At 43.0% G+C, this 13,280-nt stretch overlaps 1 protein-coding gene across 2 annotated transcripts in view; it reads left to right on the top strand.

The window, feature by feature from the left end:
• The window catches only part of RAD50 (RAD50 double strand break repair protein), a 258,372-nt gene that overhangs the window by 90,249 nt on the left and 154,843 nt on the right, over positions 1-13,280 (top strand). The window lies entirely within an intron of this gene.

Raw genomic sequence — 13,280 nt, 5'->3', positions numbered from 1 at the left:
TTTGGAAGGAATGATGCTAAAGCTGAAACTCCAATACTTTGGTCACCTCATGCAAAGAGTTGACTCATTGGAAAAGACCCTGATGCTGGGAGGGATTGGGGGCAGGAGGAGAAGGGGACGACAGAGGATGAAATGGCTGGATGGCATCACCGACTCAACTGACATGAGTTTGAGTGAACTCCGGGAGTTGGTGATGAACAGGGAGGCCTGGCGTGCTGCAATTCATGGGGTCACAAAGAGTAGGACACGACTGAGCGACTGAATTGAACTGAACTGAAGGTGACTTCTCGGGTGGCAAGAGAACGAGGACCCTGTCTTCTCCCCTGGGGTCATGGCCCAAGAAGGCCCGCATCCTAGGCTGAGCACACATCTCTTCAGGTGGGCCCAGGAACCCCATCAGGTTCTCCCAGAGTAACCCCTCTGATCCCTAGAGTGATTTGTCTTGGGACTGAGGGCCAAGGGTTAGGCCTGGGAAGGGACAGACAGTGCCCTAGGCACTCTAAAAAGAGGAAGAGTCATCCCCAGATAGAATTCCTGCCCAACCATCCAATCCTGGCTGAGAATGGAGACAAGGGCCTGTCACAGAGTCCAAGAGCAGCTGCCTGGCTTCTCAGATTCAAACCTTATCTGGACTCGCTTCCCTCCTGAGCCCCAGACCAGTGCCTGGCACACAGGGCACAATTTGGAGTGCAGTGAGATGCCTAGTGGACAGAGGAGTGGGAGGACCCCACAGGTGCCACTTCCGCCCCCCATCTCTGAGCCAGGAAGTCCACAGTTAGGGCCATACCTTGGGCAGCCACTTCCCAGAAAGTGACTTTCCCCGATGAGTCGTGCCCTCCCATGATCCTGGCATCTGGAGTGCGCACCTCCGATAAGGAGCTGCTGGGAGTTTGTTTACATTGTGACTCTCGGTTAGAGTGAAGGCCGAGGCTTCAGCTGGCTCCTTGGAGCCCAGGCGGCAGTCTTGACCCCCCAGGAAACTTGTTTCCCAGGCCAAGCCAGTGTGTCTGCTGCCCTCTCTGGGACTGGGCCCTAGAGAGGGCCTAGTGCTCAGAAGAGCAGCTCCTCTCCATGGCCCAGGCGTGGCCTTGGCATCCATCCTGATTCAGCGGCTCGAGGTAAGCTCCTCACAGAGACTTCAGAGCGCTCACCAACCAGGTTCTTGGGGAGAGATGAGGCCTAGAGGAGGGTCCTTGCAGAGAAGAGACTGATGCTGTGTGCTAAGGCTGCCTGTGCATACGAGGTGCCACCTCACCCAGCAGCTGTTCACTGTTGTCGTCCAGTCACTAAGTCGTGTCTGACTCCTTGCGACCCCACGGACTGCAGCACGCCAGGCTTCCCTGTCCATCATTATCTTCCAGGATTTGCTCAGACTCATGTCCATTGAGTCGGTGATGCCATCCAACCATCTCATCTTCTGTCGTCCCCTTCTCCTCCTGCTCTTAGTCTTTCCCAGCATCGAGGTCTTTTCCAGTGAGTTAGCTCTTCACATCAAGTGGCCAAGGTATTGGAGCTAGAGCTTCAGCATCGGTCCTTCCAATGAATATTCAGGGATGATTTTCTTTAGGATTGACTGGTGTAATATCCTTGCAGTCCAAGGGACTGTCAAGAGTCTTCTCCAGCTTCACAATTCAAAAGCATCAGTTCTTCAACGCTTAGCCCTCTTTACGGTCCAACTGCCACATTTGTACATGGCTACTGGCAAAACCATAGCTTTGACTAGATGGACCTTTATCAACAAAGTAATGTCTCTGCTTTCTAATATGCTGTCTAGGTCTGTCATAGCCTTTCTTCCAAGGAGCAAGCATTTTTTAATTCCGTGGCTCAGCCAGGCACACTGGTGCCAAATGGCCTGAGAGAGAGTGGGGACGATGGGAGCAGTGAGCTATCACCCATTCGTGGGGGAGCTCACCCACCGTGCTGAGGGTTGCGGAGTGGGAAAATTACCGTGCAGACTCCAGGAAGCAGAGGAGCAGAGTAAACAGTGGATTAGGTCAAGAAGGTCTAATTTCCTTGGACAAGCACGCCTCGTGCAGGCCTTGGGCCTGTGCCTACAAACTGCACCATTATCTCGTGTGCATTATGTGCGGGCCTAATAGCAAAGCCAGTGATATGACAACTCTCTCATGAAACTCCCCACACACTTCTAGAGGAACTGATTTTCTCTCAAGCTTCTCTGCAATTTTTCTCTTGTCATTTTCCTAAATATGTGTCTTTTCTCTCCGTCTTCTAGTCTAGGGATGCTCTTTGATCACTGGTGCCATGGGAATGGATTACTTGACAAATTCAGACAGCAAACATTTGCTTTCTCGCCAGATGACAGGCACAGAGGTAGGTGCTCTGGGCACAGACATTCAACAAGAATTTATTGAGCCTGTACTATGTGCCAAGCATGGCTCTAGACACTAGGGATATTGAATTGAATGAGATCAAGTCCCTACTCCCATGAAACATATTCTAGTGAAGATGGGCAACAACAAGGAAAGTGTCACACTGTGGTAACTATCCTGCAGAGAAATAAAATAGCTTGAGGTCAAGACAGTGTGGAGGCAGCAACTTTAGATTTTGTGTTCAAAGAATATCTCTCTAAAGGGGTAATATTTTAACTTTCTAAATGACAGAAGGGGCAGCAATGTGCAAAACAGGGTGAAGAACACCCCAGGCAGAAGGAACAGCTGGTGCACAGGTCTTGGGAAGAGAAGAAACTCAGTGTGTTTAAGGAAAAATGTTCTTGTGACTCCAGCATGGTGGCCAAGGGGAGAATGATAGAAAAAGCATCCAGTAAAATAGGCAAGGGTCAGATAGTGTGGGGCATTTGGGGCTTTAGCATTATGCCAAGGCAAGAGAGAGCCTTTGTATGACGTTATGCACAGAGGAGAAATGATTCCATGTGCATTTTTAGATGCCCAGTGACTGCTCAGTCCATTTGCAGATTGGACTGTGGTCCAAGCCAAGTCTTTCTGCAAGTGTGAAGCAAGAAGACCATGGGGAGGCCAGAGTAGGAGGATGATCCAGGAGAGATGAACAAGGGTGGTGGTGGTATCAGTGGAAAGAACAAGGAGTGGATCCAGGCAGAGGATGGAGGGAAAGCCAAACAGAGCTAAACAAAACACAGTGGCTGCAGAATGGGAGGAAATATTTGCAACTCATGTCTGATAAAGGACTTATATGTAGAATATAAGTTTAAGCAAAGAATGTTTAAAACTCAATAATAAGAAGACAACACATTTTCTAAGGGTCAGACTTGAATGGCTGTTTTATATCTTCTTTGGTATAAGAAACATGCAAACTAGAACCAGAATGAAATACTACCACACATCTACTAGGGAGGCAAAATGAAAAAGACTATACCAAGTATGAGCAATGATATGGAACAAATGGAATGCTCTTAAGCTACTGACAGGAGTGAAAAATGCTACAACTACTTTGGAAAATGTTTTGGCATTTTCCTAAAAAGTTAAATATACACCTACCATATAACCTAAGCTTTCCATTCTTAGGTATGTATGCAATATAAATGAAAGGATGTGTCCATGCAGACTTGTACATGAATGCTTATTGCTGCTTACTTTGTAAAAGCCAGAAACTGGAAGCAACAAAAATGACCATTAATAAGAGAACTGATAAAAAGATAGTAGGATATCTATACAGTGAAATACCACTTGGCAGAAAAAAGGAATGAACTAGGTAACATGGAGTAAACATTCTCCTCCCTGTCTCTCCCTGTAAATGAAACATTAAAACCTGGACTGAATGTGTGAAAGACTTTCAAGAGTAAATATCAGGGGCATCCCTGGCAGTCCAGAAGTTAAGACTTCACCTTCCAGCGCAGGGGTTGTGGTTTGACCCCTGGTCCAGGAGCTGAGATCCCACATGCCTTGGGGCCAAAAAGCCAAAACACGAAAAACAAGCAGTATTGTAACGAAGTCAATAAAGACTTTAAAAATGGTCCACATTAAAAAAAAAAAAATCTTTTAAAAAGTTGTAAGAAAAAAAAGTAAATATCAATAGTGGGTGAACTGGGAAAGAAAAACAGAATTTGGAGTATCATTGACATGGGATGAGTTTCTTGTTTTCCCTCCAATATTTCTTGGCTGGGCTCCCCAGGTGGTTCAGTACTAAAGAATCTGCCAGCCAATGCAGGAGATGGCGGCTTGGATTCCTGGGTCAGGAAGATCCACTGGAGAAGGAAATGGCAACTCACTCCAGTATTCTTGCCTGGAAGATCCCATGGACAGAGGAGCCTGGTGGGCTACAGTCCATGGGGTTGCAAAGAGTCGGACACGACTTAGTAACTAAACAGCAACATTCCCTGGCCAGACTCAAAGCAGCCTGGAACTTTCAGGTGAAAGTGGGCAACTGGGCCATAGACAGTGAAAACTCTAGGAGAACCCTTCTAGTTTGGGTTTGAAGAATGGGAAAGGAACTCCTAATGTTCAGAGTGAGTGAAGAAACAGCGCTTTAAAACTTTTTCTCTGCTCCTCATGCCCCAGCCACCTAATATTCCTGCTACAGTGACATCTGAGGCATTAAGGCACCAACAATTCTTAAGGAAGAGACACTTTCCTTCTGATTGCAGGTGTATCAAGAGATTGGGACAAATCTAACTGCTCTCCTCTTTCACTTGCTCTGTTTCTCTTTTCTCCATCCTTTTGCCACTTAGCCCTGGGTGAGGGCACAGCTGTAGGAAGTACACAACAAAGCAAAACAACTAAAGAACCAAAAGGAGAATCAGAAAGAGGAGCCCCAGAGAGCCCCGAAGTACCAGGGAAATTGTGGAGAAGGCCCTTGGGAAATTAATTCCATAAAACTGTTTATGAACTGCGCTCTCACCCCCAAGATGAGCGTGCATGGATTCAATCCTCAGCAGCACATCCAAGACCGGAGGACTAAACTGAACCACCGCCTGTTCTCAGAATTACCACTAGAGGGTGCACGTACAGGACAAATCTAAACAGCACCAGAAAGGTTTTGAAAATGGAACTTGCCTTGAAACCACAATTCACAGAAGGCTATTCAGGATTGGTGGCTCAAGCCCAATTGCCTGCTAAAATATACATGTCAACGTTCTCCATAGTATTCAAATAGGACCCGGAATCTCATAAAATTCAAATGTCCAGGACTTAAAATTATTTGGCATAAAAAGATCCAGGAAAACCTCGACTTGCATGGTAACATATGACCAAAAGGGCCAACAGTGAGATATTAAAATTAAGTGACAAAGACTTTAAACTGCTATAATGAAAATGCTCCAAAAGGTAAAGGCTAACACTCCTGAAATGAATGAAAGTCTTCACAGATAAATAAAAGATAAATAGAGAAACTAAAATTTTAGAACTTAAAAATAGGAGCCAAAATCAAATACTCACTAGATAAGCTCAAGAGCAGAACAGCAATGACAGAGAAGTCAGTAAGTAAACTTGAAGGTAGACCAGTACAAAATTATCCAGTTTTGGGTAACAGTGAGAAAAAGATTTTAGAGCCTCAAAGTCCTAGAAAGTCTATCACTGGAGATCCATAAAGAGAGGAGAAAGAGTGCAATGAAGGCAAAAATAATGACTGAAAACTTCCAAAATATGACGAATGACATAAACCTCTGCGTTCAAACACCTCAGCAAGTCCCAAAAAGGGTAAACCAAAGAAATTCATGCCTGTATGTATCATAATGAAACTGTTGGAAACTTCAGACTACATAACATCACATAGATGTGTATGTGTGTATTTCACTATTGTTATTGTTCAGTTGTGTCCAGTTCTTTGCGACCCCATGAACTGCAGCATGCCAGGCTTCCCCGTTCTTCATCATCTCCCAGCGCTTACTCAAACTCATGTCCATTGAGTTGGTGATGCCATCCAAGGATCTCATCCTCTGTCATCCCCTTCTCCTCCTGCCCTGAATCTTTCCCAGCATCAGGGTCTGAGTCGACTCTTCACATCATGTGGCCAAAGCGTTGGAGTTTCAGCTTCAGCATCAGTCCTTCCAATGAATATTTAGGATTGACTGGTTTGATCTCCTTGCAGTCCAAGGGACTCTCAAGAGTCTTCTCCATCACCACAGTTCAAAAGCATCAATTCTTTGGTGCTCAGCCTTCTTTATGGTCCAACTCTCACATCCATACATGGCTACTGGAAAAACCATAGCTTTGACTAGACAGACTTTTGTTGGCAAAGTAATGTCTCTGCTTTTTAATATGCTATCTAAGTTTGTCATAACTTTTCTTCCAAGGAGCAAGCATCTTTTAATTTCATGGCTGCAGTCACTATCTGCAGTGTTATGTGCTACATATTTGTGCGTAAATACTTTAAAATATGTATATATTTTGATATATGTATATGCATACACACATAGACACATATCTGCCAGAAGAAAACATCTCATTGTGGAAGCCCGAATGAAGAGGATCACATCTTCAAAGTACAAGAGCAAAAGAACCATCAACCAGAATTAGATACAGTTCTGTATCCAATAAAAGAGTGAAGGTGAAATTTTCAGATGAAGGAAATCTGAGTGAATTCCTTGCCAGCAGACCTATTCTAAAATAATTTCCAGAATTTTTTCAGATAGACTGGAAATAGTACCAAAAGTATACTTGGAGTGAATGAAGGAAGACCAACAGAATGGTAAAATATGGGTTAATTTAACATTCTACTCTTTTGCTCTTGAGTTCTTTAAAAACACTTATATTTAAAACAAAAATTGTGACATTTTCTGATGGTATGTTCAATGTATGTATATGTAATATGTAAGAAAACTACAACAGAAAGAAGGGAGAATAAAGGAAGCGATACGATGGTTAGTTTTTACATTCTAAAATGGTAAAAATATCTATCCTAAGCAAGTCTAAAAAGGAAATATGTATCTTGTAATCCCTAGAGTAACCACTAAAAAAAGAGAGAGGTAGTTAAAAACACAACAGATGCATTTTACTGGAATGCTTAGAGAGATGTTCAAACAATCCAGACAAACTCAGGATAAAGGGAACAGAGGAGGGAAAACAGAAAACAAATAATAAAATCACTAGATATAAATCCAACCATGTCAATAATTACAGTAAGTGTAACCAGACTAGGAGAGAAGTGGCGGAGCAGGGAGCACCAAATGCTTATCTCTACACAAAAGCAGCAGATAAACTGGCAAACCTGTCAGAACTGGCTTTATTGGAACTCCGGATACTTACCAAGATTTTACAGCAACTAGAAAAACACTTGGGCTTCCCGATGGCTCAGTGGTAAAGAATCCACCTGCAATGCAGCAACCTCAGGAGGCTTGGGTTAGATCCCTGGGTCAGGAAGATCCCCTGCAGAAGGAAATGGCGACCCCCTTCAGTATTTTTGCCTGGAGAATTCCACAGAGAGCCTGGTGAGCCACAGTTCATGGAGTTGCAGAGTTGGACACAACTGAATGACCAAGCAAGCAAGCAAGAGGAATACTCCATCAAGAAAAACAAAACAAAACCAAAATGCTAAGTCTTGATAGGAGAATTTTGTGGTGTTTTAACTTACCAAGGTGAGTAAGCCTTGTGAACCCTTTCTCCTCAGCCTGGTGAAGGCCTTGAAGACAGCAGCCTGAATTCTCATTTCAGTTCTTAGTACCAGAGGGAGCAGAATGGGCTGGGTTCTGAAGGAACTGCTGCATTGCAGGTGGATTCTTTACCACTGAGCCATCGGGAAGCCCAAGTGTTTTTCTAGTTGCTGTAAAATCTTGGTAAGTATCCGGAGTTCCAATAAAGCCAGTTCTGACAGGTTTGCCAGTTTATCTGCTGCTTTTGTGTAGAGATAAGCATTCGGCGCTCCCTGCTTCACAACATCTCTCCTAGTCTGTTTACACTTTTGTTTGTTTTGATCTATATTTTCAGCTACACAGGGGATGTTCTCAAGGGTAAATCATATGGTAAGACATAAAACCAGTCTTAGTGACTTTAAGATTAAGATTATACCAAGTATCTTTTTTCTTCCCCCGCTGTGCCACGTGGCATGTGGGATCGTAGTTTCCTGACCCAACTGGGAATGGAATCTGTGTCCCCTGCAGTGGAATCGAGGAGTCTTAGCCACTAGACCAGCAGGGAAGTCCCATACCAAGTATCTTTTGGATCACTCGGTTTAGTCAAGTCACTCCGTTGTGTCTGACTCTTTGCGACCCCATGAACCGCAGCACGCCAGGCCTCCCTGTCCATCACCAACTTCCGGAGTTCACCCAAACCCATGTACATTGAGTCGGTGATGCCGTCAAATCGTCTCATCCTCTGTCGTCAGCTTCTCCTCCTGCCCTCAATCTTTCCCAGCATCAGGGTCTTTTCCAATGAGTCAGCTCTTCGCATCAGGTGGCCAAAGTACTGGAGTTTCAGCTTCAACATCAGTCCTTCCAATGAACACCCAGGACTGATCTCCTTTAGGATGGACTGGCTGGATCTTCTTGCAGTCCAAGGGACTCTCAAGAGTCTTCTCCAACACCGCAGTTCAAAAGCATCAATTCTTCGGTGCTCAGCTTTCTTCACCGTCCAACTCTCCTATCTATACATGACCACTGGAAAAACCATAGCCTTGACTAGATGGACCTTTGTTGGCAAAGTAATGTCTCTGCTTTTCAATATGCTGTCCAGGTTGGTCATAACTTTCCTTCCAAGGAATAAGTGTCTTTTAATTTCATGCCTTCAATCACCATCTGCAGTGATTTTAGAGCCCCCCAAAATAAAGTCAGCCACTGTTTCCACTGTTTCGCCATCTATTTGCCATGAAGTGATGGGACCAGATGCCATGATCTTAGTTTTCTGCATGTTCAACTTTAAGCCAACTTTTTCACTCTCCTCTTTCACTTTCATCAAGAGGCTCTTTAGTTCCTCTTCACTTTCTGCCATAAGGGTGGTGTCATCTGCATATCTGAGGTGATTGATATTTCTCCTGGCAATCTTGATTCCAGCTTGTGCTTATTCCAGCCCAGCATTTCTCATGATGTACTCTGCATATAAGTTAAATAAGCAGGGTGACAATATACAGCCTTGATGTACTCCTTTTCCTATTTGGAACCAGTCTGTTGTTCCATGTCCAGTTCTAACTGTTGCTTCCTGACCTGCATACAGGTCTCTCAAGAGGCAGGTCAGGTGGTCTGGTATTCCCTTCTCCTTCAGAATTTTCCACAGTTTATTGTGATCCACACAGTCAAAGGCTTTGGCATAGTCAATAAAGCAGAAATAGATATTTTTCTGGAACTCTCTTGCTTTTTCCATGATCCAGCGGATGTTGGCAATTTGATCTCTGGTTCCTCTGCCTTTTCTAAAACCAGCTTGAACATCTGGAAGTTCAACGTTCACATATTGCTGAAGCCTGGCTTGGAAAATTTTGAGCATTACTTTATAGCGTGTGAGATGAGTGCAATTGTGCGGTAGTTTGAGCATTCTTTGGCATTGCCTTACTTTGGGATTGGAATGAAAACTGACCTTTTCCAGTCCTGTGGCCACTGCTGAGTTTTCCAAATTTGCTGGCATACTGAGTGCAGCACTTTCACAGCATCATCTTTCAGGATTTGAAATAGCTCAACTGGAATTTCATCACCTCCACTAGCTTTGTTCATAGTGATGCTTCCTAAGGCCCACTTGACTTCACATTCCAGGATGTCTGGCTCTAGGTGAGTGATCACACCATCGTCATTATCTGGGTCGTGATGATCTTTTTGGTACAGTTCTTCTGTGTATTCTTGCCACCTCTTCTTAACATCTTCTGCTTGTTAGGTCCAGACCATTTCTGTCCTTTATTGAGCCCATCTTTGCATGAAATGTTCCCTTGGTATCTCTAATTTTCTTGAAGAGATCTCTAGTCTTTCCCATTTTGTTGTTTTCCTCTACTTCTTTGCACTGATCACTGAGGAAGGCTTTCTTCTCTCTCCTTGCTATTCTTTGGAACTCTGCATTCAGATGGGTATATCCTTCCTTTTCTCTTTTGCCTTTCACTTCTTTTCACAGCTATCTGTAAGGCCTCCTCAGACAGCCATTTTGCTTTTTTGCATTTCTTTTCCATGGGGATGGTCTTAATCCCTGTCTCCTGTACAATGTCACAAACCTCCATCCATAGTTCATCAGGCACTCTATCAGATTTAGTCCCTTAAATCTATTTCTCACTTCCACTGTATAATCATAAGGGATTTGATTTTGGTCATACCTGAATGATCTAGTGGTTTTCCCTACTTTCTTCAATTTAAATCTGAATTTGGCAATAAGGAGTTCATGATCTGAGCCACAGTCAGCTCCCGGTCTTATTTTTGTTGACTGTATAGAGCTTCCCCATCTTTGGCTGCAAAGAATATAATCAATCTGATTTCGGTGTTGACCATCTGGTGATGTCCACGTGTAGAGTCTTCTCTTGTGTTGTTGGAAGAGGGTGTTTGCTATGACCATCGTGTTCTCTTGGTAAAATTCTATTAGCCTTTGCCCTGCTTCATTCTGTACTCCAAGGCCAAATTTGCCTGTTACTGCAAGTGTTTCCTGACTTCCTACTTTTGTGTTCCAGTCCCCTATAATGAAAAGGACATCTTTTTTGAGTGTTAGTTCTAAAAGGTCTTGTAGGTCTTGTAGGTCTTCACAGAACCATTCAACTTCAGCTTCTTCAGCATTACTGGTTGGGGCATAGGCTTGGATTACCGTGATATTGAATGGTTTGCCTTGGAAACAGAGATCATTCTGTCATTTTTGAGATTGCATCCAAGTACTGCCTTTTGGACTCTTGTTGACCATGATGGCTACTCCATTTCTTCTAAGGGATTCCTGCCCGCAGTAGTAGATATAATGGTCATCTGAGTTAAATTCACCCATTCCAGTCCATTTTAGTTCGCTGATTCCTAGAATGTTGATGTTCACTCTTGCCATCTCTTGTTTGACCACGTCCAATTTGCCTTGGTTCATGGACCTAACACTCCAGGTTCCTATGCAATATTGCTCTTTACAGCATCGGACCTTGCTTCTATCGCCAGTCCCATCCACAATGGGGTGTTGTTTTTGCTCTGGCTCCATCCCTTCATTCTTTCTGGAGTTGTTTCTCCATTGATCTCCAGTAGCATATTGGGCACCTACCGACCTGGGGAGTTCCCCTTTCAATATCCCATCTTTTTTGCCGTTTCATTCTGTTCATGGGGCTTCTCAAGGCAAGAATACTGAAGTGGTTTGCCACTGGACCACAGTGGTACAAAACTAGAAATCAACAGCACAAGGAAAGCTGGAGACTACACACAGTGGAAACCAAACAGCACACCCCTGAACAGCCGAGAAAATCAAAGGGGAAATCAAAGAATATCGCAAAACAGATGAAAATAGAAACACAATTCACCAAAACCTACGGGATTCTGCAATGCTGTTCTAAGAGAGTTTTATGGTGATAAATGCAGTGTTAAGAAATTAGAGGGCCTTCCCTGGTAGTTCCGTCTTCCTTGGTGGCTCAGACGGTAAAGACTCTGCCTACAATGTGGGAGACCCAGAAGTCCTTGGGTCGAGAAGATTCCCTGGAGAAGCGAATGGCAACCCTCTCCAGTACTCTTGCCTGGAGAATCCCATGGACAGAGGAGCCTGGTGGGCTACAGTCCACGGGGTCTCTGAAAGTCAGACACAACTGGGTGGCAAACTCTTAAGGATGCATCCTTTGTGGTCCAGTGGCTGAGTCCGTATACCCAGTGCAGGAAGCCTGGGTTTGATCCCTGATCAGGGAACTATTAATAGACTGCACTTGCTGTAACTAAGGGTTCAAATGTTACAACTAAAGATCCTGCATGCTGCAACTAAGACCTGGCACAGCCAAGTAAGTAAATAAATAAAAAAGACAGAGAGAAAGTGCTCATTCAAAAAAGAAAGAAAGAAAAGAAATTAGACACCTTGTAAATTAAAGCTTAGCTTTTACCTCAAGGAACTAGAAAAAGAAGAGCAAATTAAAGTTTAAAGTTAGCAGAAGGAAGAAAATAATAGATCATAGTAGAAAATAAATGAAAATAATAGAAATAAATGAAATAGAGATCAGAAAAACAATAGTAAAGATCAGTGAAACTAAGAGCTGCTTTATAAAAAGATAAGCAAAATTTGACAAATCTTTAGTGAGACTAGTAGGGAAAAAAAGAGGACTCAAATAAAAAATAAAAGATGAGAAATAATAGCTCACACTACAGAAACACATACAATCATAAGAGACTACTATGAATATGCCAATAAATTAGATAGCCTAGAAGAAAGGGATAATTTCCTAGAATCATACAACCTAGCAAGACTGAACCAGGGAGAACTAGCAAGTCTGAACAGGCCAATAAAAAGTAAGGAAGTTGAACCAGTAATCAAAAACCTCCCAATATAGAAATCTCAAGGGCAAGATGGCTTCACAGGATTATTCTACCAAACATCTAAAGAGGAACCCCAAGCCATCTCCAACTCTTCTCAAAAACGGAAGGAGGGGGAACACTCCCAAATTCATTTTACGAGGCCAGCATTACCCTGACACTGAAGCCACATAAGCACACCACAAGAAAAGAAAATTATAGATGAAAATCCCTGGTGCATACAGATGCAAACACTCTCAACAAAAATTAGCGAACTTAATTGAAGAACTCATTATAAAGGTTATATACCATGGCCAAGTGAGATTTATCCCTGGGATACAAGGATGGTTCAACAAATGCAAGTCAATAAATGTGATAGCTCACATTAATAGAATGAAATAAAGCATATGATCATCTCAATAGATGCACAAAAGGCGTCTGACAAGCTTCAACATCCCTTCATGATAAAAACCCTCAATTGGTTGGGTGTAGAAGGGACACACCTAAATGTAATAAAGGCCATATACAGCAAACCCACAACTGGCATTATAATTGATAGAGAAAAACGGAAGGCTTTTCCGGTAAGATAAGGAACAGGATGAGGGTGCCCACCCTCACCACTCTTATTCAACACAGTACCCTAAATTCTACCTAGAGCACTCAGGCAAAACAAAGAAATAAAAGGCATACAAACTAGAAAGGACGAGGTAAAGTTATTGCTATTTTCTGGTTCTATGATCTTTTATGCTGAAAACCCCAAAGACTCAACGTAAAATTTTCCTGGATTTAATCAATGAATTTTGTAAAGTTGCAGGATATGAAATCAATGCACAGAAAAAAGCTGCTTTTCTATACACTAAAACGTCTGTAAAAGAAAGTGTCTCATTCACAATAGCATCAAAACAATAAAATAACTGCTATTATGGCAATTATGTTGTAATATAACTGTACCAAGTCAATACATTGCACACCTTAAATTTATACAGTATTGTGTTTC

This window comes from Ovis aries, chromosome 5, assembly GCF_016772045.2.
Source record: "Ovis aries strain OAR_USU_Benz2616 breed Rambouillet chromosome 5, ARS-UI_Ramb_v3.0, whole genome shotgun sequence".
NCBI lineage: Eukaryota > Metazoa > Chordata > Mammalia > Artiodactyla > Bovidae > Ovis > Ovis aries.
This window is presented reverse-complemented; position numbering and strand designations above follow the sequence as displayed.